The sequence below is a fragment of the Pteropus medius genome, unplaced genomic scaffold, assembly GCF_902729225.1.
Source record: "Pteropus medius unplaced genomic scaffold, Ma_sr-lr_union100, whole genome shotgun sequence".
In the NCBI taxonomy this organism is placed as follows: Eukaryota; Metazoa; Chordata; class Mammalia; order Chiroptera; family Pteropodidae; genus Pteropus; species Pteropus medius.
The window spans coordinates 5,040,259-5,067,319 of record NW_024340692.1 but is presented as its reverse complement, the minus strand read 5'-3'; the positions used below and the strand labels follow the sequence as shown (position 1 = coordinate 5,067,319).

The following is a 27,061-nucleotide window of genomic DNA, read 5'->3' as shown; positions in this document are numbered from 1 at the left end:
GAGGGTGGTGAGGAATAATAATAACGATGATAATTATCATTTAATATGAACTTACAATGTACCAGGGGTTGTGCTTTGCTTTTTACACGTATTTCCTCACTAGTATTGATTGTCACATTTCTACTGATAATGAAATTAAAGCTGCAACCTCTGTGTTTATAACCATTACTTCTTCTCTAAAGACTTCTTTGGCCTTCTCCAACCAAACCTGACCAAATAACTGTAATGCATACTTTACTCTATGGTTTTCCCTTACTGCACTGTTATCCAGATATGTTTACTGGCCTGTGTCTCCAATTAGACTTCAATTACATCTTCCTGAGGACAGAGTCTTAGCAAAATATATCCAGAGAACCTAGCACAGTTCTTGGTACATAATAGGTAATTAAGATTTGACGAATAAGAAAATAGTGTCTGCACTTCTGAAAGCACCAATTCGACTTAGTAAACTGGCATACCACGCTTTCTTTGAGTTTAAGCGCTGCTACCCACCATCCCGCCATAGTGGTTGTTCAGCCTCCAACCTTCTCTCATGGGTTGGGGTAGGCAATAACAAGTTCAGCAGAACTATGAGACAATTTCAATGTGATTAAAAGAGACCGTTTAGTTCAAACCACATAATTTTAGTATCACTGCTATCTATTCCAACATATTTGGACTCAAACATGGTAAGTTATAGAGAAAAACACACAGAAAAATGCACAACTCAATAAGATATGGATTTCCAATAAAGAATAGATAGTTATACACAGATTTTAGAAAGCACATTAAAGAAAAATGTGCTTTAGTCTGATTTTATATAGCTTGAGGAATTTATTTCCATACTTACTGCATGGTATTTAAGTACCCCAAATAGACAAATCTTTGGTTATGGCAAGAAAGTGGCTCAGTGGTAATTATGGATCAACACACACCCACAGTTAATAGTTGCTGTCGTTCAGCATCGGTGCAACCACTTACACTGCCAATATTAGAAACACTCCTGCCTCCCCTCAGGCATAGTGAATGACTATGGGGGCAGGATTACCTTCCACTAAGCAGATTTCTTAGCTCCAGGCCTCAAAGCATTTGTAACCATTAGGGAAAACATGAGGCCGTGAACCAATTAAAAAAGTAAAAAACTATCCTCAAGCTCACAAAACCGCATAATTACAATGCAACATAGCATTTTGATTGAGTATTTGGAAAAGCTGATACAAAGTCTCCGAAACTGCACCCATATGTATCATAAGCACAGTGCCTTTACCTGTGTAAACTCACTTTTTAATGTTTGTTTCCATGATATATACATAGGGAAAGATGAATACAGAGAGAGGGAGACTGCTACGTAGAGACAAATCCTATTGTTATTTTCCCTAAGTCCATTAATTGTTACTTTTGCATTCATTGGTTTTTAAAATTTTTAATGACTGTCAGTTACTCGTAGAAATATCCAGAAGTTTTGCCATAGTATTCCTTTCAGAGCATCTACTTGTAGAAGCTTAAAGTACATAAACCAGTGGTAGTAATCAGATGATCAGGTTTAACACTAGATTTTCTTTCACCCTAAGACATATCACTTAGTCATTTTGGTACTCAATATTTTCATCAGTAAAAAGGCGCTGTCTGCCTACCTCAAGATTAGTCAGAATTAACACACACACACACACACACACACACACTGAAGAAGATATTTAGCTCCTTGGTCAAAGCCATAAGATAATTACTAACAGGTATTTGGGAGAGTGGGCAGTGCAAAGTGTAAACATTGCATTCTTTTTTGACACTGAGCCTGAAAGCATCTTCCCCATCCACTAATTTTGCCATTTTCCATCACCCATATCAGTGCTATCCTTGTGCACTTGGTAGCACTCGTTCCATCCCTGGTCTTCTCACATTACTTTACTTACCAAGTAGACAAAAGTATGTCTGTAGCCAAGTGCTCTCGAGTGTCATGCACAAACACAGATCCTGCATGGGAACCCGAGTAGAGAAGAAAGGTGCTGTGACAGAAGCAAAGCAAAAATTATAATGAATGTTTCATGGAGGCCAAAGACCACAAGGAGGAAAGCAGAAAAGGAGAGAGACGTGGAAAAGGAACAACCCAAGAGCAGAGACGCTAAGAGTATTTCACAAAGCAGAGGTGAGGAGAGAAAAGGAAAGAGCACAGTACTGGGGAGCAGGGCATACACACAGACAATGGCTTTTTATTATTTCTCTTAATCCAAATAGACGAATGAGACGATAGAGATAAGCGAAAATTTTTAAAAATCGTGAGATATAACCACTAGAGTAGAATCTACCACACTTATTCAGGGTTTGTTTAGGGTTTTGTCTTCTGAACAAAAAGAGATATTTTACATACTGTCTTAGAATTTCCTCTCCACTTAACAGCACACCAAGAATATATTGAGATCATCATTCTTACTTGTAGTCTCATTTGGCATTGCATGAATGAATGAGATTTCATTTAACCAGTCTCCCGTTGGACATATATGTAGATTGTTTTTCGTAATTACAAATAATGCAGTATCGATTAGCTTTCACTGTGTAACAAACCACCTAAGACTTCACAGCTTAAGATAAAAACCAATTTTTAAAGCTCACATTTTTTTTGAGGAAACTTTGAGAGCTGGCACAGCTGAAATGACTGGGGCCTCTCTCCACACGGTCTCTCATCCTGCAGTGGGCTAGGCTGGGCTTCGTCACACAGTGGACTCAGGCACAAGTGCTTTCCAAACCTCTGCTTCCCACACATTCATTAATGTCTCATAGGCCAATCCCACTCATACATCCAGCCCAGTTTCAAGGGAGGGAGAAATAGTCCTCACCACTTGTGATGGGAGAATCTGCTGTGTCACTTTAGAGGAGGTGTACTAAGAGGGACGAAAGACTTTTTGGCTGATTTGAGATCTTCCACAGATGTTGTGCTAAATATCCTTTCAACTACTTTTGTGCACACTTACCTGATTATTGATACGGGATAAATTTTTAAAAGATGTATTATTCAGTAAAAGATAAGAACGTTTTAAGCTATAGATTCATACTGCTACAATTGCAGTATATACTCTCACCTACTAGCAGCAATAAGAGCTCAGTGCCCGGCATAATGTATAATATATCACACGGTAAATATTAATTAAACAACCGAGTGAATGAACAAACAAAACTAAATAAATAAATCAACAAAAGATGAATAAACCAACAGCCCGACAATAATGATATTACCATTCTTTAAATATTAAATTTAAATATCTGATAGGTGAGGAGGTGGCTCAAGACATTGTGCGTCTTGATTTCGATAAACAGTAGATGAAGTCAGTGATTATAGTCTGTGCGTAAGGGCACTGCACGGCATGAGCAATAGTTCTATTATGTGTAATTCTATCTGATTGAACAAATATACACCAGTTGTGGATTAATAATTCAAGATACATGTCACAGGGCCCTGTCTTTCATTTTGTTTGGCTTAATATTTTCAATAACTATTTGAAATTGTATTTCCTCAATGTAATTCCTTTTTTAAAAAAAATTTTGACAGACCCTCTGTTTGACTTAAATTGTTTTTATTATAATATGACTTAAATATAGGCACAAACAAGGTTAAATGTTTCTTTTGGTTTTCATATAACTACAAAGCTAGGAGTTAAAAATAAAACGCAAACTCTGCAAAAAGTGAAACAAACACATTAATGTGACAGATGATGTTCTCTGGCTGACATGAAATTACTGGTTTACCTCACATGGTCTTGCTGGCGAGGGACAGGTGCTTTCAAGCTCCACATGGCAATATTGGAAGGGCCTGGTGACGTCTGTGCGATCATCATTCTATAGCCTGGTGCAGTGCTGATGGCCTCAGCTCAGCACATGCACATCATTACATATTTAGGTGCCTAGTTTTCTTTTCTCACTAACCATTTGTCACAAGCACAATCTTAAACACTAACACAATCACGCGCACACCAATATACCACATCAGTCTCAAGATGACTAGAATTTTTCACTTTTTCTATGGTCATTAAAGGAAAACAGAAATTTTAAGATTCCTGTAGAGAAGTCATTTAATTCATGACTGAGTGGTCACTAGGTCCCGTGCAGTTGCTAGATGCTGTAGATACAGCGACCTCATGCTCCCGTTTGTGGCTGGAACTGAAGGATTGCTACTGGAATGCAGATGACACCAGTCTGGGAGGGAGAAACAACATGTGACAATAGGACCTGGATTATAAAAGATCTTTATACAATTTTTCCCATTATAACATTTCGAAATTCCTAAATCAACTACATGCTTATTGTTAAAAAACCATATGTGATGCAGAAGTCTATAAAATATTTTAACTGAAAGCTACCCTTCTTTCGGTATCCTCTGGTCCTGCTCCCCAATGATCACAACTTCGTTAATTTGAACCTTCCAGACTTTTCTATGAGATGGAAAAACTCTGAAAAACTTCATTCAGTGAGCGCAATTCTTTATTTAGCCTCTGGCCATCTCCACACAGTAGCATTTTCTAAAAGGTGTCCTTTTTACATTAGAGAATCTTCTGGATTGAAGTTAAAAGGGATCATAGAGACAGGACAGGGCAAAACTCCTCGATTTTATAGAATCATTACTTTGTTCTAAGTTTTGTGAAGAGAATTAAAGGTACTGCATGCAAAACACTTAGCATACAGCAGACAATAAATAGCTATTGCCATAATTTAAAATAATGGTTGCTCTTGAACCCTTACTGGCTTTTTCAGTTTATAGTATACTATGTCTTGATTATGAAGTGATGGCAGTTCTTTTTCTGACATCTTGAGAAAAAAAAAGTCTTTTAATGTGGCTGCCCATTGGGGATTATAGCTTTTCATAAGCTTTGGAACACCACTTCTCAGTCGCCCGTCCATTTAATACAATATCCCCCTTGTCCTCATAACAGAGACGTTGGAGGGGAGGTAGAGGTTTGGTCATTTGAACTGAGACAGAGAGTTAGTGTCAGAACCATAGTGCTCTTCCAACTCCAAAATCTAATTTCCTTAGAACTGTATTTAACGGTTCTACGTTTACGGCTCAAGTTCCTGGCGTCCCATCCACTCATATATACTACATCACTTAGGTAATGCTTGGAAAGTACTTTGAAGGAAATGGGCCCAGAAGTGCTAAGTAGAATTACATGATATGAGTCGACAGTGGGGAGCCACAGGAATAGATAAAATCTCCTGTCTGAGCTACATTTCATTTTCTCTGGTAGATTTTATGGAACCTTCATGTGTTACACTGGAAATAAAGCAGGAAGTCACATTTTTATGAGTAATATGTATATTGAATATTGAAAAAATAACAAAGTAATGAAATGGAATATTTGCACTCAGTTGGGTATAATAAAAATAGTCAGTTAGAAATTAAGGGTCAGTTACTTTACATTATGCAATATTTTTATTAAATAACAACAACAAAAAAATAAAGATAGGAGAAGATAGCCATGGAAAAAACAGTTTTGAAAAACTTTCTTATTCAGAGAAAGTGGTTTTGGAGAATCTGAAAGGTTCTTGGTCCATGGAGAAAGTTTACTTAAAAACATCCACCCAAGCTGAGTCAGACCACTTAGAACTTGTGAACCATTGGAAGGAGCTGGGATTTTATTCTACCAACTATGAAAATCCACTAGATGTTTTCCTCCAAAGTCATGAGATCTGACTTACCTACGTCATATGAAACATTAGGGATTCACATTCAGGAGTGGCTTCTGAGGCCAGCTACAATCAACCCTCTACCTGTGAAAATAGGTGACGGGGGAGAGGGCAAGGGTATAGTTGGGAAGCACTGGAGCTAAAGTTAGACCATACACTACTCTATGGAAATACTCAAGCAAAATAATGGGGATGTGATAAAGTATTGATACTAACAAATATCTGTGCCCTGCCAACACGGGAGAGCTTCATAAGATATAAACACTACCAGTGGTCATTTCATTTTAATATACTTACTGCAACTCCTTATCACTGGTGGTGTCCTTATGGGTATTTTTTTCAACAGGCGCTTCTATGCCCTGGTATTCAAAGTTGTTGGATGTTGATCTGCAGTTTTATGCCTTTTTGAAGACATCATGTTTATTATTAATGTGTTACAACAGTGTATCAAGATCAAAGCATAAATGAAAATAACCAACAGCTTGCACAGGAGATTCAGGAGAAAAGTTGCAATTCTTTCTCGACTCTGAGCACATAGAGCTTAGGTCGATATTTGATATGTACTTGGGAAAAAATATGATAGATGTATTGAAAGTTAATGAGAATTAAAAAATTAAACAAAAAAACCCCACCCATTTATTCATTTGTTCATTAATTAAAGAAACTTTTACTAAATACCGTCAGTGACTGAGCACTGTGCTAGATACTGGTGTAGAGAACACAGGAACATGCTATATTGGAGGCAAGATAAACTGTGTCCTTGTAAAACACGGAGAAGGGAATCTTCCGGGAAGGTCATGGAAAGAGTCCCTCGAGGAGGTGATATCTAAAACCTTCGTAAGGGTGAAAAGGTGTTTTCTAGAAAGAATGAGAAGGAAGGGACTTCATGGCAGCGGAACAGCGTTAACAAAAGCACAGAGGTGCCAAAGACATGGGAGGGTGAGGGAATGACAAGGTTTAATAATCTAGAACACAAAGTGTTAAGTCTAGAGGTGAGACCAGAGGAAAAAAGCTAGTTCTGATTTTTCAGAATTCTACAGGTATTGCTAAAGAAAGGTGTGTCCTTTCTCCCTTCACAGAGAGAACATATGCTGACATATTTGTGGAAATGGTGTGTTCTACTCAATTAAATTCAGCAAATATGCGCAAGGCAATCCTGGGACACTGAGGTGAACATAAAAAGATCCCAGTGGTCCAATGCTTGCAACGTAGCTGGCACACTGTTCTTGCACACACCTTGGTATTCACTTCAATCATTTGGTACTCTGTCGGTTGGAACCACACCTTGTAAATCATTTCTAAGATCAGGCGCAGCACAGCACAGAGGAAGGTGTGGGGCTCTAGAGTCAGACTTCCTGAGTTCAACTCCTGAGTCCCATAAATATTAGTTGTGTAATGTTGGTTAAGCTAACAGAGTTTTTTCCTCTGTAAAATGGGAGTCTTAATAGTTCAGTCTCGATGAAGTGAGACAATGCAGGCACAACACTCAGCACAGTAAGCACTGGAGAAATATAAGCTATTATTACAAGTATACTTCATGTGTGTCTACGTTCCACTGAAAATCTGTTTAGCTCCTCAGAGTGTCATGTGTAGCTCCACAGAAAAGGAACAATCACTGCCTGTTGTTCTTGTTCTGTGACTTCTCTCTGTGCTTTGCAAGATCAGAGTGTATATATACTTAGGAAACGTTTGTTCATTACTTTGGTACAGCCAACATCATCATCACCAGCATCATCATCATCCCATCGTATGTTGATGGAAAAGGCTATAGTTTACAAGTGCCTTCCAGCTACTTTTAAAATAAAATAAGTAGAGATTACATCTGGCGATAAGTGTTTTCTCTTCTCTCCAAATGCCAAAGCGATGTATGTATTTTGTTTCTGAATGCCTTAGCTTAACCTCATCTCTATTGCCTCCAAACTGAAAAATCACATGAGGAGACAGAAGGATTTGGGCAGATGAAATTGAAGAACATAAATAAAACAGATGGATTACCTGACATGTGTGAATATATCAAGAGAAAATTTTAACTTCTGGCAATGAGCTTAGGAATGAATCACTGATTGGTATATAGAAAAGTAAACAGTTTAAAGATCATTGCAATTATTAACTCCAGGGAAAATAAAAAGTTGTTCAAGAAAGAAAATGTAATCATAACGTACAGAATGACTCAGTTGTGAGAAAATATTCACTTAGTTATATTAAAGCGAAGTCTAAACATATTTCTATCAAACTCATGATATAATTACAGTGAAAGGATGTGGAAGGGAAAGTACATATATGTGTATGAGTCAGGAAGAAAGAAGAGGGCAAAAATAAAGGTAAGAATGTTTTCTAAAAGAATCAAAACAAGACAGTTAGTTATTTAGAAATATGCAGGCAAACCCAAAAGAAACAGCTAACAAAGTTGAAAACGGCTGCTCTGGGAAGGAGGACAGGCAGAGGTTACTGTTTTTCAAAATAAACCTTATAAAGTAGGATTTTTTCATTATAAAAACTATGACTATGTATGAATTTAATACAAATAAATATTAAATATATTAAAAAGCATGAGGAGAACTGTGTTCAGTTTGAAGTGTTTAAATCTGTAAGGAAGGATGAATTTTAGTTGAGCCCATTATGCAAGACTTCAGAAGGCAAAGAAAAGATGCGAGTTTTTAAGCAAAGGAGTGGCATGATCAGATTGTACTATGAACAAACAAGTTTTAAAAAATATATATGGCCTTTGCTGTCGTAGGGTAGAAAACAGCCATAGACAATATGTAAATGGATGGGTAAGGGGCTGTTTCAATAAAACTTCATTTCCACAAACAGGCCACTGGCACAACCTGATTGAAAATGAGCAAAAGACTTAAACAGACATGTCTATAAAAAAGATATACAAAAAGCTCAACAACACTAATCATTAGAGAAATTTAAATCAAAACCACAATGAGATACCACCTCAAACACAGATTAGGATGGCTGCCATCAAAAATATAGAAAATAACAAGTATTGGCAAGGATGTGGAAAAATTAGAACCCTTGTGCACTGTTGGTAGGGTGGTAAAATGGTACAATCACTGTGAAAAGCAGTATGAAGATTCCTCAAAATATTAAACATGGAATTAACATGTGACCCAGCAATCCCACTTTTGGGTACATACCCCAAAGAATTGAAAGCAGTATCTTAAAGAGATATTTGTACTTCCATGTTCAAAGTAGCACTATTTACAATAAAAAGGTGCAAACTGAGTTGAACTGCAGTTTCTCAATGGCAAACTTCTGAAGTGGGTTGAGTCTGGAGTGAATCAAATAGGGAGGGAGAGAAGGAAAAGAGTAACAAACATCATTCCCTTCAGAGGAAAAGTGGGTTCAGTAATTCCAAGACTCCCCTCCCCCAAAAAGTAAAAGTTCCACATTAAAACCTGCCATCTGCAGTTCAGTAGTGTTAAGTACATTCGCACTGTTATGCAATCTTTCGAACTCTTCATTTTGCAAAACTGAAACTCTATATCCATTGAACAACAACTCTCCATTCCTCTCTTCTCCCGATCCCTAGTAATCACCGTTCTGTGTTCTGTATCTGTGAACTTGACTACCTTAGTATCTCATATAAGTGGAATAATACAGTATTTGTCTTTTTCTGACTGGCTTATTTTACTTAGCATAATGTCCTTAAAAGTTCATCCGTGTTGTAGCATGTGTCAGAATTTCCTTTCTTTTTAAGGCTGAATAATATTCCATTGTGTGTATATACCATATTTTGTTTGTTTATCCATTCATCCATCAATGGACATTTGGGTTGCTTCTATCTTTTTATTGTTCCAATCGCCTACATTAAAAGTATCCTGTGTCCAGGAACCTTGTAATAAGCCTCTGAAAGCTTATTATCGTGTCTATATCTTCTACAGAGCTGCTTTGTTTTCAGTGTTTTTTAAAGGTGTACCTAAGACGATGTCAGAAAATCTTCGATAGGGTTTCCAACTGCCCTGCTGTGCTGCAAATGTAAGATTTTGGGGTTTAAAATAAGAGAACAAAGTTACCAGTGACCTGAAGGCCCACATTATACACATCTTCTTGGGAGCAAGTTACCTGAAGCAGGGAGGGTGAGGTGAGGTGGATGGCTTGATTTTCCAATGCACAAACACGAGCGGCTATGATCCTCAGGGATAGCATTTGAGTCCCTCCACTTACGCCCAGGCTTCCCAATCCTCTTTGAACTACCTGCTGCACAGTCGTTTTATTAAACCCCCTTTCTTATTTCTCACTTCCCCTGAGAAATAGAAGATGACACATAGAGTCACCGAATTATCAAGGGGCATCATAAAGGCATTTCTGGAGCTTTCAGAACCAATGCCCAGTTCTTAGCCTTCCTCTCAGAAAGCCAAACTCCAGGCAGCGAGCTGGGAAACTCTAAAATCCATTGCCAAAGTCGAAACCTGCTCATATTTTATAAGGTTAAATGGTGAAAGTGAAGGCTTGATTGTTGGCTCTGTAAAAATGGGGAAGGAAGAGAAGGGACAAAAATGTGGCTTTTCAAGGTAAAGACTTTTATCTAAAGCAGGTACATTGTACAACTCCAAGCTGAGAAACAAAGGAAGCCTTGTGTAGCTCCCTCCGCAGGTCATACTAATGCTGCAGTGGGAGTAAAAAGAGTCAAGGAAATGGTTTCTGTAAGCCCTGGAAAAGAAAGAGCAATTCATGAGAGCTGCAAACAGGAGGCTTGCTCTGAGGTGTGCCTGCGGGCCTGGCTTGGCCAGCGGTCATGTTTCACCGTAAGGAGAGGAGGCCTACTGGGAGCCGGAACCTGAGGCAGGCTAAGGTCTCCCTGTGGCCAATCAACCACTGACAGGAGAGAAGATGCAGCCTCCCTGAAAACAGAATCAGAGCAGGCGTCCAGGAGGCCTCTGTCCAGGACTAGTTGGGGTGGGGTGCCAGAAGCGAGGCACAGGGAATGAGAGACTGGCCCCATTGCTTAATAGTCTGTTCTCTGAGGCAAATCCAGAGGAGCACTCTCTCCAACATGGCAGCCGCTAGCCAAAGGTGGCTGGTGAGGACCTGAAAAGTGGCTGGTCTGAAATGAGGTGTGCTGAAAACTTAATAGATATGCTATAATTTGAAGACGAGTGTGTATAAAAAAAAAAAGAGAAAAAAAGAATGTAAAATGTCTCTATAATTTTTTAAATTTAATTTCAAATTTTCGAATTGTTATGAAAGAATAACATTTTGGATATACAGGGTTAACTGAAACATATTATTCAATTTAACTGCTTCTTTTTACTTTTCAAAAATGGGACTGCTAGAAAATTTTAAATTACATGTGACTTGCATTGCATTTCCTTTTGGAGAACACAGAATGGCTCTGACATTCTCAACTCATTTTCTTTTTGGTATGGGGAAAAGGAGAGAATAAGAAGGAGGAGAAGATCCTAATGAAGGATGTATTCACGGTCCTAAAGCCTGCAGCTCCTGATTTGAGGTACCTAATTCCTACAGCACCATCCATTCTATTCCTTGAGATTGAGCCCCTTGTGTCTGATTCACACTGTGGTCCCAGCACCCAGTATGTGTGTGGTCAGTTGTAATTCAGCTAAATGGCTATTTCTGGGGATTGACTGGCTATCAGCTGAGGAAAGGAAGAAGACTGGGTCACACATCTCTCATCCTCCAGCAGGCTAGCTGAGCCTGTTCTCATGGCACCTGGGCGGTTTCCAAAACAGCAAGTGGAAGATGCAAGGCCTCTTGCAGCCTAGTCAGAACTGTATTATCACCACTTCTGCCACGTTCTATTGACCAGCACCATCACGAGGGCAGCCTAGATTCCAGAGGTTGGAGAACAGACTCTCCTCTTGATGGAAGAAGGTGCAAAGTTACATTGTAAGACATGTACATCGAGGGAGGGAAATAATTTGGGCCATTTTTATATCCAATCTATCACAGGGGCCTTGTCTACTTCCCTTAGTTCTTCCCTGTCTGTTATACCCTATACTTCAGCCAAACTGTAATCCTCATTTCCCAAACACGATGCCAGATCCTTTCAGAAATCTGTTTTTAGACTTTCAGTTTCCTTGACCTAAAATGCCTTTTCCATTCCCCCATGCTTTCACCCTTAAATTATCCTTCAAAGTGTAACTTACAACTCTAAGTAAAAGGGGCTGACTAAAGATGCATTCTTCTCTGGTGCCTCATGAAAATCTAGTAAAAGGATATAAAGAGGATTTTAAAAAATAAAGATGCACAAAACTACAAGGGCAAAAAGAAGAGAAGAAGACAGGTAATAAAGTATTTTGACGAAACTGGGGTGTGGAAAGCATATGCATGATGCCCAACTTAGCAAACCACAAAAGGTATGTGTGGGGGTGCAAGCAACAAAGTGAATTTCATCACAGGATCAAGAGGACTCAGGAACTAGGGGCTGGATGCCTGGGAGGATGGCCTAGGAGGGTGGCATGGGAAGAGCTGAAAACAGGATTTGCCGAATGTACAAGAAGCCATTAATCCATGGATTTTTTCACCCTTTCCACACAGCCAGGTGAATACACTTCTTCATCAGAAGCCTGGAGGTTTAATACTGAAGAGGCTGAGTCTGAGGAACTCTGGAGTTGGAAAGAGCAGGCAGAGCTCACGGCAGAAGTCTCTGAACACAGGGATTAGGGGGCGTCTATGTACTCAAACATGAAACTTCCGGCTGCTTGCCCAACTCGGCTCTGAGAAAGCCGGCATCCAGATCTGTACATCCCAGGCAAGAGATTGTAGGATTCTTCTTTAGGAAAATTGACCGACTCAAAAGAAAAAATTGTAAAAATACTTACATTTGTGATCTCCCCGGTAAAATCTCAAGATACCTGCCTGATTCCCACAGAGGGATGCCTCCAGCCACAGCCTTAGTCTTTCCATGCACACTGTTCCAGGAAGCTTGAAACAGGAACAATTTGCCAAGGTCAAGAGACCCTTGACCAATGCCTTCACTAAGACAGACAGCAACAAAACCAACATCCAATCAAAGAGACAGGAGACGGGCAGTAGAGGTCGGGCAATAGGAAAGCCAAGTCTGCATTTTCACAGACATGAGTCAATACACAATACCTAACTTTGAACAAAACAGAACGAGCATCATAAGCATATTATTTAAAAATATATTGGTAATAGAACTAAACCTGAAAAGTGCTGGAATTCATTGTCTGTAAGGAGTGGGATTCTAGGGGAGAGAGAGCAGGGCTGGGCTGATTTACATACCAGACTATATACATGTATTACTTTGTTAGAATAAAAAATTATTATTTTAAATAAACAAAACCTACTTAGATGACCTCCCTTATGTAAAGACTTCTTTATTTCCAAGACAAGTTCACAGCTCGACTTGGTGTTTTCATATGACTGTGTTCATAGGACTAGTTTATTGAAACATTCATGAAATGATACATTGGTGAGAACACATTCACATCTTTAACTACCTTTATCTGTAATGTATCTGTGTGATTGTCTATCTCCCTAGAAGGCTGTGCTTTTTGAGGTCAATGCTAAATTTTAATTTAGTGCTGGGCATTCAGAAGGCATGCCCCACATGGGAGGGGTGTTGGTGGTAAATAAATTACAGCTAATTCCTATGAATTAGGCAAGATTTTCTCCCTTTATTCACTGTCTTTCTATTTTATTTATTTTTACTTTATCGATTCATAAGTAGCCTTTTTCCTAAAAAGAATTTAAATTGACTGACGAAAACATATCCAACTATAAAGAAATAACTGAAGATATCAGGGCACATGCAAGCCTGTTTTTAAAAAGTTACACCAACATATGATTTAGAACAAGAAGGAAAGAAGTGGGGTTGGGGAGGGAGGGTGGAGAGACATAGGCAAACAGGCAGGAAGGCAGGCAGGAAAGAAGGAAGGAAGGAACTTAATGGCGAAAAGAATTTGCCCAATGCTTCTGTCTTCAGCCCCGGCCACACCATCCACTCCTGCAGTCTTTGCTCAAGCTATCCTCTGGGCTGATGAGTATCCTTTAAGACAAGGCCATTCAAAATGTGGTCTATAGATTTGTGCCAGTCTGTGAACTATTCTGTTTTTTAAACTGGTGAATTGAGGTACGTCTGGAAGTTGCAAGCAAGCATTTAGAAATGTTTTATAATAACATGTTAGAGTAATTTCATATCTGTGTACTCTTAATTAGAAAATTGGGGTTGTATTTTTTAAGTTTTCTAGTCAATCATTTTTACTGTATTTACATGGCCGATTGGAAATTTTAAAAAGATGAAAAGATTAGCATGTGCTATATCTTAGTTATCTTTGCATGCCTAGCACCCAGTACAATGCCTGGCCCACAGCAGACATTCAATAAATGTTTGCTGAGTATAACTAACTGAATATTTTGCTTGAGAATGTACAGCTAACATTTGATTTGGCGATACCTGCTTATCTAAGTTTCTATTATTAACCAAACCACCTTCTAATTGACAATCTTTCTTTAAAACATGCTTAATCATTAAACATGATTATTGGCAAGTGACCATATTGTTGTCCTGGGCACTATCCTCACAAGTTTCTCCAGCACGACATTTTAAATCCCTTCTCTGTGTTTCATTTTGTGTTACTTTCACTGCTTAATCCTCTCTGAGGTAATGCTAATTTCTTAATTTTTGAGTTTAGATAAACACCTCACTCTTGTCCTCCTGTACTGTCCACAAGGGAAAATATCCATTTACCATCTGTGATGAATATATCACAGAATGTATGCAGAGTTCATGGCATACAGTAGGCTTTAAATAAATATTTCTCTCAAGGGGTAGCAAATATTAGGCATGTGTGCTGTAACTTCCTCCCCTGGTGTCTGAGGCACACGTTGCTAAACAATCATGACACTTTCCTTCTGACATAAAATACACTGTAGGTTCTGACTCAACCACCGCCATTGCTGAAAAATGGAAATATACACTTTGTCCTCCTCGGCACAAACCAGGCAACCCATGGCATGATTCTAAACTAATGCTGCAACGAGTGATAATCCCAGTTCCAACCCTGTTTTTAGCAAGTATAGGATTCTGAATCTAGTAAGCTGGCATTAGACGATATAGAAAAGTGAGAACATATTTCACTTCAGATTTTCCAAAGACGAAAGAACCATTACATTTTTGAAGGAGAGGCAAGTAGGTCTCCTGAAAGGTGATGTAGTCTCTTTGTCTTTAAGGAACTGGAAGAAATGTAAACAGGCTACGGCTAGATTAAGACCTAACCAACCAGTGGATTTCCCTCAAGAGAGAAGAAATGGTAAATAGCAGTCTTCCGGAAGCTTTACTAGGTAAGTATGAGGCATGGAGAGTGAGTGGGTGCTCCAAATGTAAACAGCAAAATTATATTAGACTATGAGTAAAATTATGGAACAACTATGCATAGCAAAAAAAAAAAAAAAAAGACTGGATGAGAATACATCAAAATAAATACTGTAGTCTCTCTTAGAATGTAGTTATGGGTAACTTTTCCTTAATTTTGGCGAGCCTTCTATAATGTCCTTTTATTAAAGATAACATTAAAAGTTAATGAAGTGACTATTTCTCATTCTACAAATTTCTAAATAAAAAGAACACAAGAATAGGACAAACAGGAGTCTCTCAAGTTGTAAGAGCCTGAAGTAAGGGGACTGGACATGTAGGCAATGAGCATTTTATTGGCTTCCTGATTCTCGGCTACATACAGGGAAACAAACCTATCTAAAGGAAGCCATACGTCAAAATCATAAAAACCTGAGACTTCCATGTCCTCCATGAAGGACAGGTCTTGGTACTTCATTAAGAGAACCAAGGATTGATTCACGAAGTATACTATTTTAGCTTGTGTGTGTGTGTGTGTGCATGCGCGCGTCTTGTCTTAGGTCAGAGGAAAGTATGGATCATCTGGAATCAAATTCTCTTCTTTGCTTAACTTGGTTTTATTCCAGAAGCATATGACAGCTTATAAACCAGAATTTTGTATATCTTCTCCATATATTCCAATATTGACTTTTCAAAAGGGCCCACTTTAATCTGATCATCACTGTAACATGTTACAGAGACAGCAGCTTAAAAAAAATAATAAGGGAAAACAAAAGAATGTTGTCCTTTTGTTGTAAACTGTTGGAAGAGATGAAATGAATGCTTTGAAATGAAGCATTTAATAAGAAAACACTGAACACTGTATTGCTATGAGGAAGCTGTCTCGTTTATCTGTGAGATAAGGACCATGTGTAGCCAGGTGTATAACCAGCTGCTTCCAGAAACTTGATGTCTGGGTTTGAAATGACTCGACTATTTTTTCAGCCAGAGGCTATAGTTTTCTCTCCACTAATTATTAGTGGAATGTTGTATAAAAGCCAAAGTTGTGATCTTTCCATAAGTTGCAAGTTTCATTTCCATCCTGTGGTATTGTATTTTTCTTCTATCCTCTTTAGAATAATTGCTTTAGATGTCTACCTCATGTCGATTGCTAACACTTTAAAAAATTTTTCCTTCAAATCTCTTGAAAATGCAAATTCATATATTAAACTGACTTACGCACCCTTTGACTTGCATGTAGTATGCCATCTGACCCTGCAAAATAGAATTGATCTCTTCACTTTTACTGACAGACTTCTTGAGAGAGTTAGCAGCCTATTCATTCTACCTGGTCCAGCTCACTCGCTTCTAAATCTGTTTCCTCAGTTTCCTTACCGCCAACCACTCTCTACTTTCTACCACCACTCTGGAATCAAACCCGTTTTTAAGATCTTTTCTCTGATTTCAACTTCCTTAGCTGTCTGTCCCATTTCCTAATGTTAGCTATTCTTCTCTTCTAGAAGCTCCCTTCTTTGGTTTTCATAGCGTTGTACTTTGTTGGTTCTCCCTCTAAACTTTTGTTTACTTCCCGACCTCTTGTAAGAGCTAATCATCAGCTGCCTGCCCTCTGAATGTAGGAATTTCCTTCTCTCTCCTCTTTTCATGCCTGCCCAATCCACTATCACTTTCATTTGACTGCTTCCTCAAACTATATTATTCGATTGCATCTCTATTCACTCAAGTTGATGTCTCTCAGCTTTAATGACCCGCTGCACCTCGAAGTTGCCCTATTCCAGACTGAGATCATTATCTCCTCTCTTAAATTAACTCTTCTTTCTTAATTCCCTATTTTCATTTATGGCAACGTAATTATTTTAGGAACCTGGAACTCATTTATGGCAACATAATTATTTTAGGAACTCAAACATAGAACTATATTTGATACCTCACTCTCTGTAGCCCCCAATGTCTAGATAGTCATGAGGTTCTGCCAACACTTATGTTGCAATGGCCATCTGAATTCTCCCCTTCCACACTTTTGACACTGGTTCAGACACTCCTTCTATCCTCAGAACCACTGCAATGGCCTTCTCCTAGTCTCACTGTTCCCTGCCACAATGATCTTCCTTAATGTGTGGTTTTGATCATTAAACATGCCTTGCTCATAAACAGTCAGTGGCTCCCCATTCTCTTAGAACTCAAAACCCTTCGTACTTGCACCCAAGCACATAGATAGCTTTCTAGCTCAGTCTCTCCCAATACACCCTACATGCACCTTGTAGTGTGGTGAATTCACATGAGTGTAGCTGTCGCTTTCTGAACTCTACACATCTCATACTTTTGCTCATCATCTTGCATTCATCTGAAATATCCTTCCTGGTTATTTCCATTTCTAGAAATCTTATTCATCCTATTAGGCCTAGTTCACTTCCTTCATAAGCCTCTCCATTTCTATTTCCTTTCCTATTCTGCCTTTTAGTACTGTTGTTTATATGCTTGTTTACTAGACCAGTCAGAAACATGTCATTGGCAAATAAAGGCTTGATTCTCAGTCTAGCTGTGATACCAAGGGCAAGTCCACAACCCCTTTGAACCTTGGTGTCTTCATTCATAAAATGCAGGTAATAATACAGTATAACACTGATTAAGACTGTAGGCTCTAGAGATAGGCAGACCTAGATGTGAGTTTTGACCCTAGCATTGCTATATAGGTTACAGTGGCCTTATTTGCAAAACACGAATATGAACAGGGCCTACCAGCTATTTTAAGGATTAAATGAGACAACGTTTAAACTTCTTAGTGTAATGCCTGGCACGTGATATTTTTAGTAAGCACTAAACATTGCCTATAAGACTGTTATTCCTTCATAAGGTCATTGTAATAATTATGTGAGATAAGACTCCCTTAGCATCAAGGCCCCTACAAGCACAGGTTATTATAAATTTCATAAAAGTCATGTGGACTACTAGACAAAGAACAGCACTGGAATCTAAGTCCCTATGTAGGATGTAGATGTGCATGTAATTATAAATCATAATATGCTATATAAATAAGATCAGATCCATCTTCGTCTTTGAACCTTCTAAGTTGGAAAAGAGTATAGCCCTGGATTTTATAAAATACTAAGACAATGAAATCTAGGAGTCTCCGCTTCGTTATCTGCAAATACAGCTAACTGTATCAATCACAGACATTAAATAAGGTATTATAAAGTTTTTATTTCAGTATTTGGCATACAGTAGCTGCTCAACAAATGTCAGATTCCTTTCTCTTATTGCCTTCCTTTTCCAAAAGTGCCTCACACCTAGTATAAACTTACTGAATATTTGTTGAAGCTAATTAAACTTAAAAAATACTAAGAGCACATGTCTAGAATGTGTGTATTTGTCACAGGGAGACTGGTGCCTTGTCTGGCTAACAGCCTGACTCCCAGAGAAGCCAGAAGTAATCTCTATAGAACTTTTTAAAAAATAAAATGAACTCTTTATTAAAACTGGGTCCTATAAGAAAGTTTTTAAGACAGATATAAGTTAAAGCAAGAATTAAAAGAAAAATCTGGCACTGAGGGGTACCTCCACAGGATCTTTCTATACCTAGACAGATGAAGAGCAAGGCAATTTCCTGTTCTACGGGATTCAAACAAAAGTCAAAAGCAAACATATGGTCACTTTTTCTTTTTTCTAAATAAGTTTAAACTTATAACAATCTATTGAGGGAATGCTATATTCTAAGTGTTTTTTATGTGCTATTTCACCTAATCCTCAAACCACTGCATGATCATACTATGATCATTTCCACATCAGAGACGATGAAAATAAGGCACAGAGAGCTTACATGTCCAAGATCACATAGCTAATAAGTGGCAGAACCAGGACTAGAATCTTCACTTTAGAGACTTTTCTTGTAACTGTTAGATATAAAGAATATATTTAGTGTCTCATTTTAGAAAGCACTAAGACAGTAGTTCTAACCCCAGCTGCATATCTGAATCTTTTGGATTGATACAGGGATGCAGATTCCCAAGCCTCTACCAAGTGCTACTGAAATGAACTCTCTGGCTGTGTGTAGATTTGGAGGCACTACTGGAAATTCTTTAAAGGTAGAGCAGAATGGTACCACAGCTTAGCATGCTGACTCTGGGGCAAGAAGAATCTGACTCTAGGTGGCTCTGGAGAGCCTCACCTAGGGCTGGCAATATATTGAAACCTAGACCAATTACCACATACCATGTCCTCTAAGGTACAACCGTCAGGGGCTCTGCAGCATGTGTAAGAGACTGAAGTGACTGCGTGCAGAGTAAAAAGCCATGCTGGGTATGCTTATTGTGCCCACGTGAACCTCCCATGAGTGATTGCGCCAGACATAAGGCGATGCCAGGTCCCTGTGAAATTCCCAGAATTGAGACCCTGGCAACTGCAGATGCTATGAGATATGCTGCTAAGGAGGGCTGCTGGCATGTGACCTTCCTTATCCTTGGCTGTCTTTTCAGCTTGATAGTTGTGAGTGCTTTTCTATTGGTTGGGTTTATTTTTTAGGGGATGGGGAGCAGGATGGGAAAAGGTACTCATTTCTATATTGCTGTTGTTGCTACAAAGAGGCAAAGTTGCGGGTAACTGCCAACAGCTTCCCTTTTCTCTTCTTTTTGTTCACTCGATCTGTCTGGACCAATGCACAAGGAAAAAAGACAAACAGAAAGGCCCTCCAAAGTTGCACTCTGTTTTAAAGCTGATAAAGAATGTGTTTCCCACAGCTTAGGAGAAAAATATATTACGAAGTGCTTGAGCAATTAAACAAATGGTATTTGCAAACATCTGTCGTCCAGTACCATTGCCTGTGTTCAAACAAAGCCTCACAGTGTCTTTGGCAAATCAGGGTGAGAAAAGCTGGGTGCCATTTGCTAAATGAACTCTTCCAGATTACAATTCTGTGGCCTGAGGGAATGAATTCAAATCCACATGGGGAAATTAATTCCCAAAGAGGTAGTTATTCCCTGAGAGAACCAAAGAAACCAAGACCTAGAGTAAAGTTGGCAGTACGTCAGTGAGTATTTTATTAACCTCTACTAGACCATATTTATTATTTATGTATGAATCACAGAATCTTAAAATTAAAAAGACCCCAAGGGGAAAACAAAACTCCTGTTTGAGAAAGACTTCTAACAGCACCAGTGCTTCCCCTGCAGTTTCTCCAATTGGTATCCATGCAGATATACCCGATGATGGAAACTCAAAGCCAGCATCACTAAAACTGACAGCCAAATGCATGATCTGGGAAAAAATAGCTCTAGCTGTTTAAAAATGCAGATTTTAGGTCTGAATTTTGGCTCCACCATTTAATAGCTGAGTAACCTTAAATCCTCACCTATAAAATGGGGATAATTAGGACGATTTCATAGGCTTGTTCTGAGGATTAAAGAAGATAATGCCTGTAAAGATCTCAGCACCATGGGTGCACAAAGCAAGTACTCGGTGCATGTTAGTTATTAGCAAAGGTTCATGGTTATTATTGTTGTCATTGTAAAACAAGGTTTCTCCCCATTGTCCTAGAATTATAGCAAATGAGTAAAGTAACAGCACAAAATGTCCTAGGTTTACTGAGAGGAGTTCGTTTCAGTCTTCCCCACCTTCAGCCCCAGGCCCCTAATATAAAGGAAGAAATGGCAGAGTGTGGCCTCTGGGTGAATTATCACAGAAGGAGGCTATAAAGACCTTTCCTTCCCCTCCCTATAGGGGAGGATACCTCGTGTTCCTTCTCCCTAAAGCTGAGGGAGAACCTAAAAGAAATTCTAGCTAAGTTTGGGGGATTCCAACACCCCACTTCTTATTAACCAAGAGATTCATGGCCAGTTGAGTACCTAATGTGTTCCTTGGCCTTAGAGAAATGAGTGGGAAAGACACGGTGGAGCTGAGGGACGGAGCAGCTGAAAAGCTGCTTACATTTCCATCGTTTTCATAGTCAAGCCTTGGTTGGGAAGGCACCAACTCTGGGTGCTGAACTCGTTTTCATTTCATCTATATCTTAATGACAAGTCCCACCTACCATGCAGAAGCATTCCAGCTACAACAGACTGCTAGTACTGTCTTTTACTGAAATCAGGAGAGGAAAGAAGTCCAGGGGAAGCCTGATCCCTCCGATCCAGGGCTTTGCGGAGAAGAGTGTCCTTCGTCTCTCCCAGGTCCTCTGAAGAGACCACAGGAGAACCACAGCAAGGGGAAACTGGCCACACAGAAGTGTCGACAGCCATCTAGTCCCAGCCAAACACGAACCACCAAGAGTGAAAGAACCTGTTTCTGTCCTTTTACCTGTCCTTCTTTCTCACTAGAATTCCTGGATAGGAAGCAGCTCTGGAGTCCCAACTCTAGCTGGATTTTCTATAGGGATGGGGCTAGAAAGAAAGGGCAAAATGTCATTAAGGGAACTAACACTCAGTGGTGGAAATGGCAGTTAACACGATCAACCCTGGCTTTATTTTATGAAACATAAATAGTCTGAGAAAAGAGTTCCACATCTTCCAACTATGAGTCCACTGACTCCAATGATCAAGCCTGTACAAATCAGGAAACTGGGCTACTATCCCTCTCCACCCATTAGGAAGTGCTCTATGAAAACAATTTTTCCTGCAGCCCTCACCAGCATCTTCTTGCAACCAAGAGAGGGCAACTCAGAAAAAAAAAAAAAAAAAAAAAAAAAGCCTGGCTCAGAAACTAGAAGGCAAACTGTAGTGCTATCTGAAATCTGAACGAGAGTAAATGGAAAGAGCCTTGACAGGAATGTACTCTAGTCACTGTACTTCTCCATGCCTTCTCTTGGCTCAGAACACTGGAGAAACACTTGGGAAAAGAAGAAGCAATTGCTGAGAGCAGAGGTTCATTCAGTCGAAGTCTCCTGGAAATGAAGTGGAGTGGAAACAATATGTACTGATTTGTCTTCTAGCTAAAGAAAGATCAAGTCAGCGAGTCAAGTGAGGCCTGTGACCAGCTGAAACAGATATATCTACACGATGAATTATATTAAAATAGGTTTTAAATGTTTTTAAAACTACTTTATTGAGGTATGATTGACATGTAAAAAGAGGTACATATTTAATGATATTTAATGTCGACAATGCAATAAGTTTGAGGATAAGTATATACCTGTGAAACACTATCTCCGCCAAGGCTATAAACAAGAAAGAAATCTTACCATTTGTGATTTGTGATAACATGGATGAACCTGGAAGATATTACGCTAAGTGAAATAAGCCAGATACAGAAAGACAAATATTGTATGATCTCACTTACATGTGGAATCTAAAATAGTCAAACTCATAAAAGCAGAGTAGAATGGTGGTCATCAGAGATTGAGGGTAGGGAAAAATGAGGAGGTAATAGTCAAATGGGACAAAGTTTCAGATATGCAAGATAAATAAGTACCTATATCTAACAGTACTATATTGCATATTTAAAATTTGCTAAGAGGGTATATCTATGTTAAGTGCTTTCACCACAAATACAGATACACACAATAATAAAGGAGGTGGGAGAAACCTTTGAGAAATGGTGGATATGTCCATAGTCTTGATGGTAAAGATTTTAAATATTTTTAATGCTTAAAAAGTGATGTAGGTGGACAGAAATGTGTGAAACAACGGTTCTCAGGCACTGGCTGACAGGCAGTACAGGACTACAACCTCGAAAAAGAAAAACACATGGTCTAAGTCCTAAAAATCTCCTTGTATTTCTGCTTGCAGTCACTTCATAGACCACTATATAAGGAGGGCAATCCCAAGCAGAGCACAGTTGTCTCACCTAATTGAGGAGACAAGAGATTGGAATTCAGGAAGACAGAGGAGGCTGGAATTTGCAGGGCAGATTCATGGGGCTCTCTGAGACGGTTGCTGAATACCGAGCCACACTTGTGTATGGTAAGAGTCCACAAGGTTAAGCAAAAAATGACTGGGAAACTGTGAGCTGAACAATTTCCAGAATTCATACAGGACTGGAGATGTTCAAGTGAGAGATGTATGCCTTAGTACTAGGATCAAACTAGCCTTTTTAACAAAGGTTAAAAACAAGCCTTGAGAGGATCAAGCTGATCTGCAAGTAATTTAACCAACTGCCATAACAAAATCTGATACTCTTAAAGAGAATATCCATCACTCGAAAATGTCAAATTCGAAAAGTCTAGCATTCAATCAAACACTACTAGACATAGGAGGAAGTAACCTCATAACTATGAGAAAATTAGTCAATAATAATAGTTGTAAAAATGACAGAAATAATGAAATTAACAGATAAGAGGCTTAAAACACAGCTGTTATAATCATGTGTAAGTATCTAAAGGAAAACATGTACATAACAGGAAGAGAAATGAATGATATAAAATAAATATTACCTGTAGAAAAAAATGTAGTATTTAAAATGAAAAATTCACTGAATGGGATTAATAGTGGATTACTGATAATAACAGTAGAAACACTGCAAAAGAAAAGGTAGTGAACTTGAAACATCAAAATAGAAACTATTCGAACAGAAGGAGAGAGGGAGAGAAAAAAGACTGAAAAAAAATAAGAGCCTCAGTAACCTATGGAACAATATATGCTAAGCACTATAGCATATGTTTAAAAGTGATGAGGTGAACCAAATATTTGAAGACGTAACAGCCCAAATTTCCAAAATCTGATGGAATGAATAAACCCATCGATTTAAAGTGTTCAATAAAACGAAGCAGACTAAACACAGAGAAAACCACACCAAGACACGTTATAATTAAACTGCTAAAAACCACAGATAAAGGGACCATTTTTTAAAAAAAAATAGGAAAAAAATTGACACATTGAGTGAAAAAAAAATAACAACAGACTTCTCACCAGAAAATACGCATGCCAGAAATAATAGGATGGAAGGCGTTGAATATGGAAGAAAGAAACCCCACCAAACTAGAATTCTACATTCAATGTATTCTTCAAAAATTAAGGTGAAATAAAACTTTTCCAGACAAACAAAATTTGACTGAATTCATTACCAGTAGGCCTGAATCACAAGAAATGTAAAAGAAAATTCTCAGGCAGAATGAAAAAAATATACAGGAAACCAAGACCTACAAAAGGAATGAAAATCACCAGAAATGGTAAATAAATGGGTAAATTAAATAAATTTTTCTACTTTCAAATTTCTTTAAAAGATAATTGACCAGTAAAAGGAATAACAATGTAGTGTGAGGTTTCTAACATGTACCAGTAAAATATACAATAATCTCCAAAAGGAAAGAAGAGGAAAATAGAAGCAAAATGTTTCATGATATTTATATTATATGTGAAGTAGAATAATAATTAAAAGTAAACTGATAAACAGGCATATCATAATTCTGAGAGAAGCCATTAAAAAATTAAAAGAGGTACAGTTAATAAACCAACAGGAGGGATAAAGCGGAGTATTATAATAAGATGACAGATTTAAACACAACCATAATGATAATTACATTATGTATAAATGTCCCAAATCAGCAGTTCTAAAACTGTGGTCAAATCAACACAGAACATCAAACTGTACTAGCATTGTTGTATTATTCGTAATCATTAAATTTGTGGGAAAAACAGTCTCAAGATCCTTCATGAAGCAGCAAAAAATATCATTATTATTAAATTACAACCCTTTGGTACACCTCTTTTATAAAATACCCCTCTTTGTATATCACTCTGGTAATATTTCTTGGCATAGTCTATTTTGTCTGATATCATTATAGCTATTCTAGCTCTCTTATGATCACTGTTTACATGGTACATGTTTTGTAATCATTTTATTTTCAATTTACATTTTGAACATAAATTTTGTCTACTACAGACAGCATTTGGTTGGATCTTGCTTTTTTATCCAGTCGGACTGTCTATACTTTTAGTTGGAGCTGTTACTCCGTTTACATTAAGGTAATACTGATAGGGTTGATTTACATGTACCATTTTACTATTTGTTTTCTATGTCATATCTTTTTTCCCTTCTGTTCCTTTACTGCCTTCTTTTGTCTTAAATATATATTTTAGTGTACATTTTAATTCTTCTACAGATTTTAAACTATATTTTACTGAATTACTTTTCTCAATGATTATGATAAACATTGCAACTCATCACAACCTACTATGAATTAATGTTAACTTAAAGTACTTTATTCTAATATAAGTCTATTTCCACTACTCTGTTATTGTTTTATATATATATAAAATACATGTATTTACTTGCTTTACATATATTTACATATAAAATGTTATAAACCAAACAGTATGACATACAATCAGAAAGATACAGCAATTGTAATATTCATCTAACAACAGAGCCCTAAAATAAATGAAGCAAAAACTAAAATGATTAAAAGAAGAAATATACAATTTGATAATAATATTTGGAGATTTCAATACCCTCATCTCAATAATTGATAGAAAAACAAAAAAAACATTAAGGGAATAGAAGGCTTGAGCAAACATATCAACCAACTTGCCATAACTGACATATTTATAGAAAACTATATCCAAAACCAGCAGGATATACATTCCTTTCAAGAACACCTGAAACATTCTTCAAGAGACAAAAGATGCTAGACCATAAAATAAATTTCCATAAAGTAAAAGGTTTGAAGTTATACTAAGTATGCTTTCCAATCGCAATGAAATTAAATTAGAAATCAGCAATAGAAATAAATTTGAGAAATTTCTAAATTCTTGCAAATCAAACACTACCTTTCTAAATAATCTATGGTCACAAAATAAATCTCGAGGGAAATTAAAATAATGTGGATTGAATCAAAACAAAAACACAACATATCAAAATTGTGGAGTACAGCTAAAGCAGTACTAAGAAGGCAATTTATAGCTTTGAAAATCTGTTAGAAAAGAGTAAAGGTTCCAAATCAGTCGTTTAAACTTGCACAGTAAGAAATTAGAAAAAGAAAAGCAAACTAAATTCAAAGTGGAAGAAAAGAAATAGAGTGAAAATAAACTATAGTACAAATCAATGACACATTAAACAGAGAAAAACAATGAAAACAAAAGGTCTTGTAATCACAAAATTGACGAACCTATAACAAAACAAAACAAAAAAGGCAGGTTACCAAAGTTAGCAATGAAAGAAGAAATTTCACTACTGACACTATAGAAATTGATAGGCTTCTAAGGGAATACTATGAACAACTTTGTCCCAACGATTTAGACAAATTGAATAAAACAAATTTCTACAAAGACATAAATTCCCAAAACAGATGTAAGAAGAAATAGAAAACCTAAATGGGCCTACAACAATAAATTAAATAAGTAATTAAAAATCTTAAAGAAAAACCCAGGTCCAGTTAGCTTCACTGGTGAAATCTAGTAAATATTTAAAGAAATAATACCAATCTTTAATAACTATTTCAGGAAGTAAAATAGATAAAAAATCAAGATAAGTCATATAACAGAATACCACTGAGAGATAAATTGATACTTACATGAACAAATCTCAAATGAGCTGAAGCCTGTCAGAAAAAGAGGACATACTGTATAATCCCACTTGAATTAAGTTCTGGAAAAGGCAAATCTAATCTATAGTGAGAGAAAGCTAATCAGTGTTTCCTAGAGTAGGGAGTGAGCTGCTCCAGGGAACTTTTTGGGGTGACCGACCGAATGTTCCGTATCTTGTGTTGCTAGCTACATAGTTATATCTATTTGTAAGAATTAATTGAAATACACACTGAACGTGGTATATTTTGTTGTATATAAACTATACCCCAATAAAGTTGATTTTTAAAGGGAGAATATAAAATAACAAAATTCTAAATTATATGCATAAAATGTAAGTGGAAATGGGGAATAAAAATGTGAAAAATTTGTTTTAAATGGATGAAGCACTTTTGATGGATTGGTATTTTCCATACTGTGGGAACTTTTCCATGTTGAGAATATGTGAAATGCTTTCAAACACTCAAGAACTCTCTAAATTAGACATCATGTCATAAGAAGTGTAGACCATCAAAACTTTGGTATGGGTTACTTCTAGTTGCCATTAAAACACAAATCTGTTTAATGGAATGAGGGTATTTGGCCTACAACTACACAACTCATACAATTTACAGAACAAATTTCATTAACTTGATGGTCATTACTTATTCATCAAGGTCTACTCATCCATAGTTCATTGTGG

The 27,061-nt window shown here is 37.6% G+C and overlaps 1 long non-coding RNA gene across 1 annotated transcript; it reads right to left on the bottom strand.

Moving 5' to 3' along the window:
- Positions 1-3,622: 3,622 nt before the first annotated feature.
- Positions 3,623-10,317, bottom strand: LOC120606109 (uncharacterized). The gene is made up of 4 exons (XR_005653832.1): positions 9,724-10,317; positions 8,796-8,929; positions 5,947-6,050; positions 3,623-4,164 (listed from the first exon to the last, which is right to left on the bottom strand). It is a non-coding gene; the product is annotated as an uncharacterized LOC120606109 (long non-coding RNA).
- Between the last annotated feature and the right edge of the window lie 16,744 nt (positions 10,318-27,061).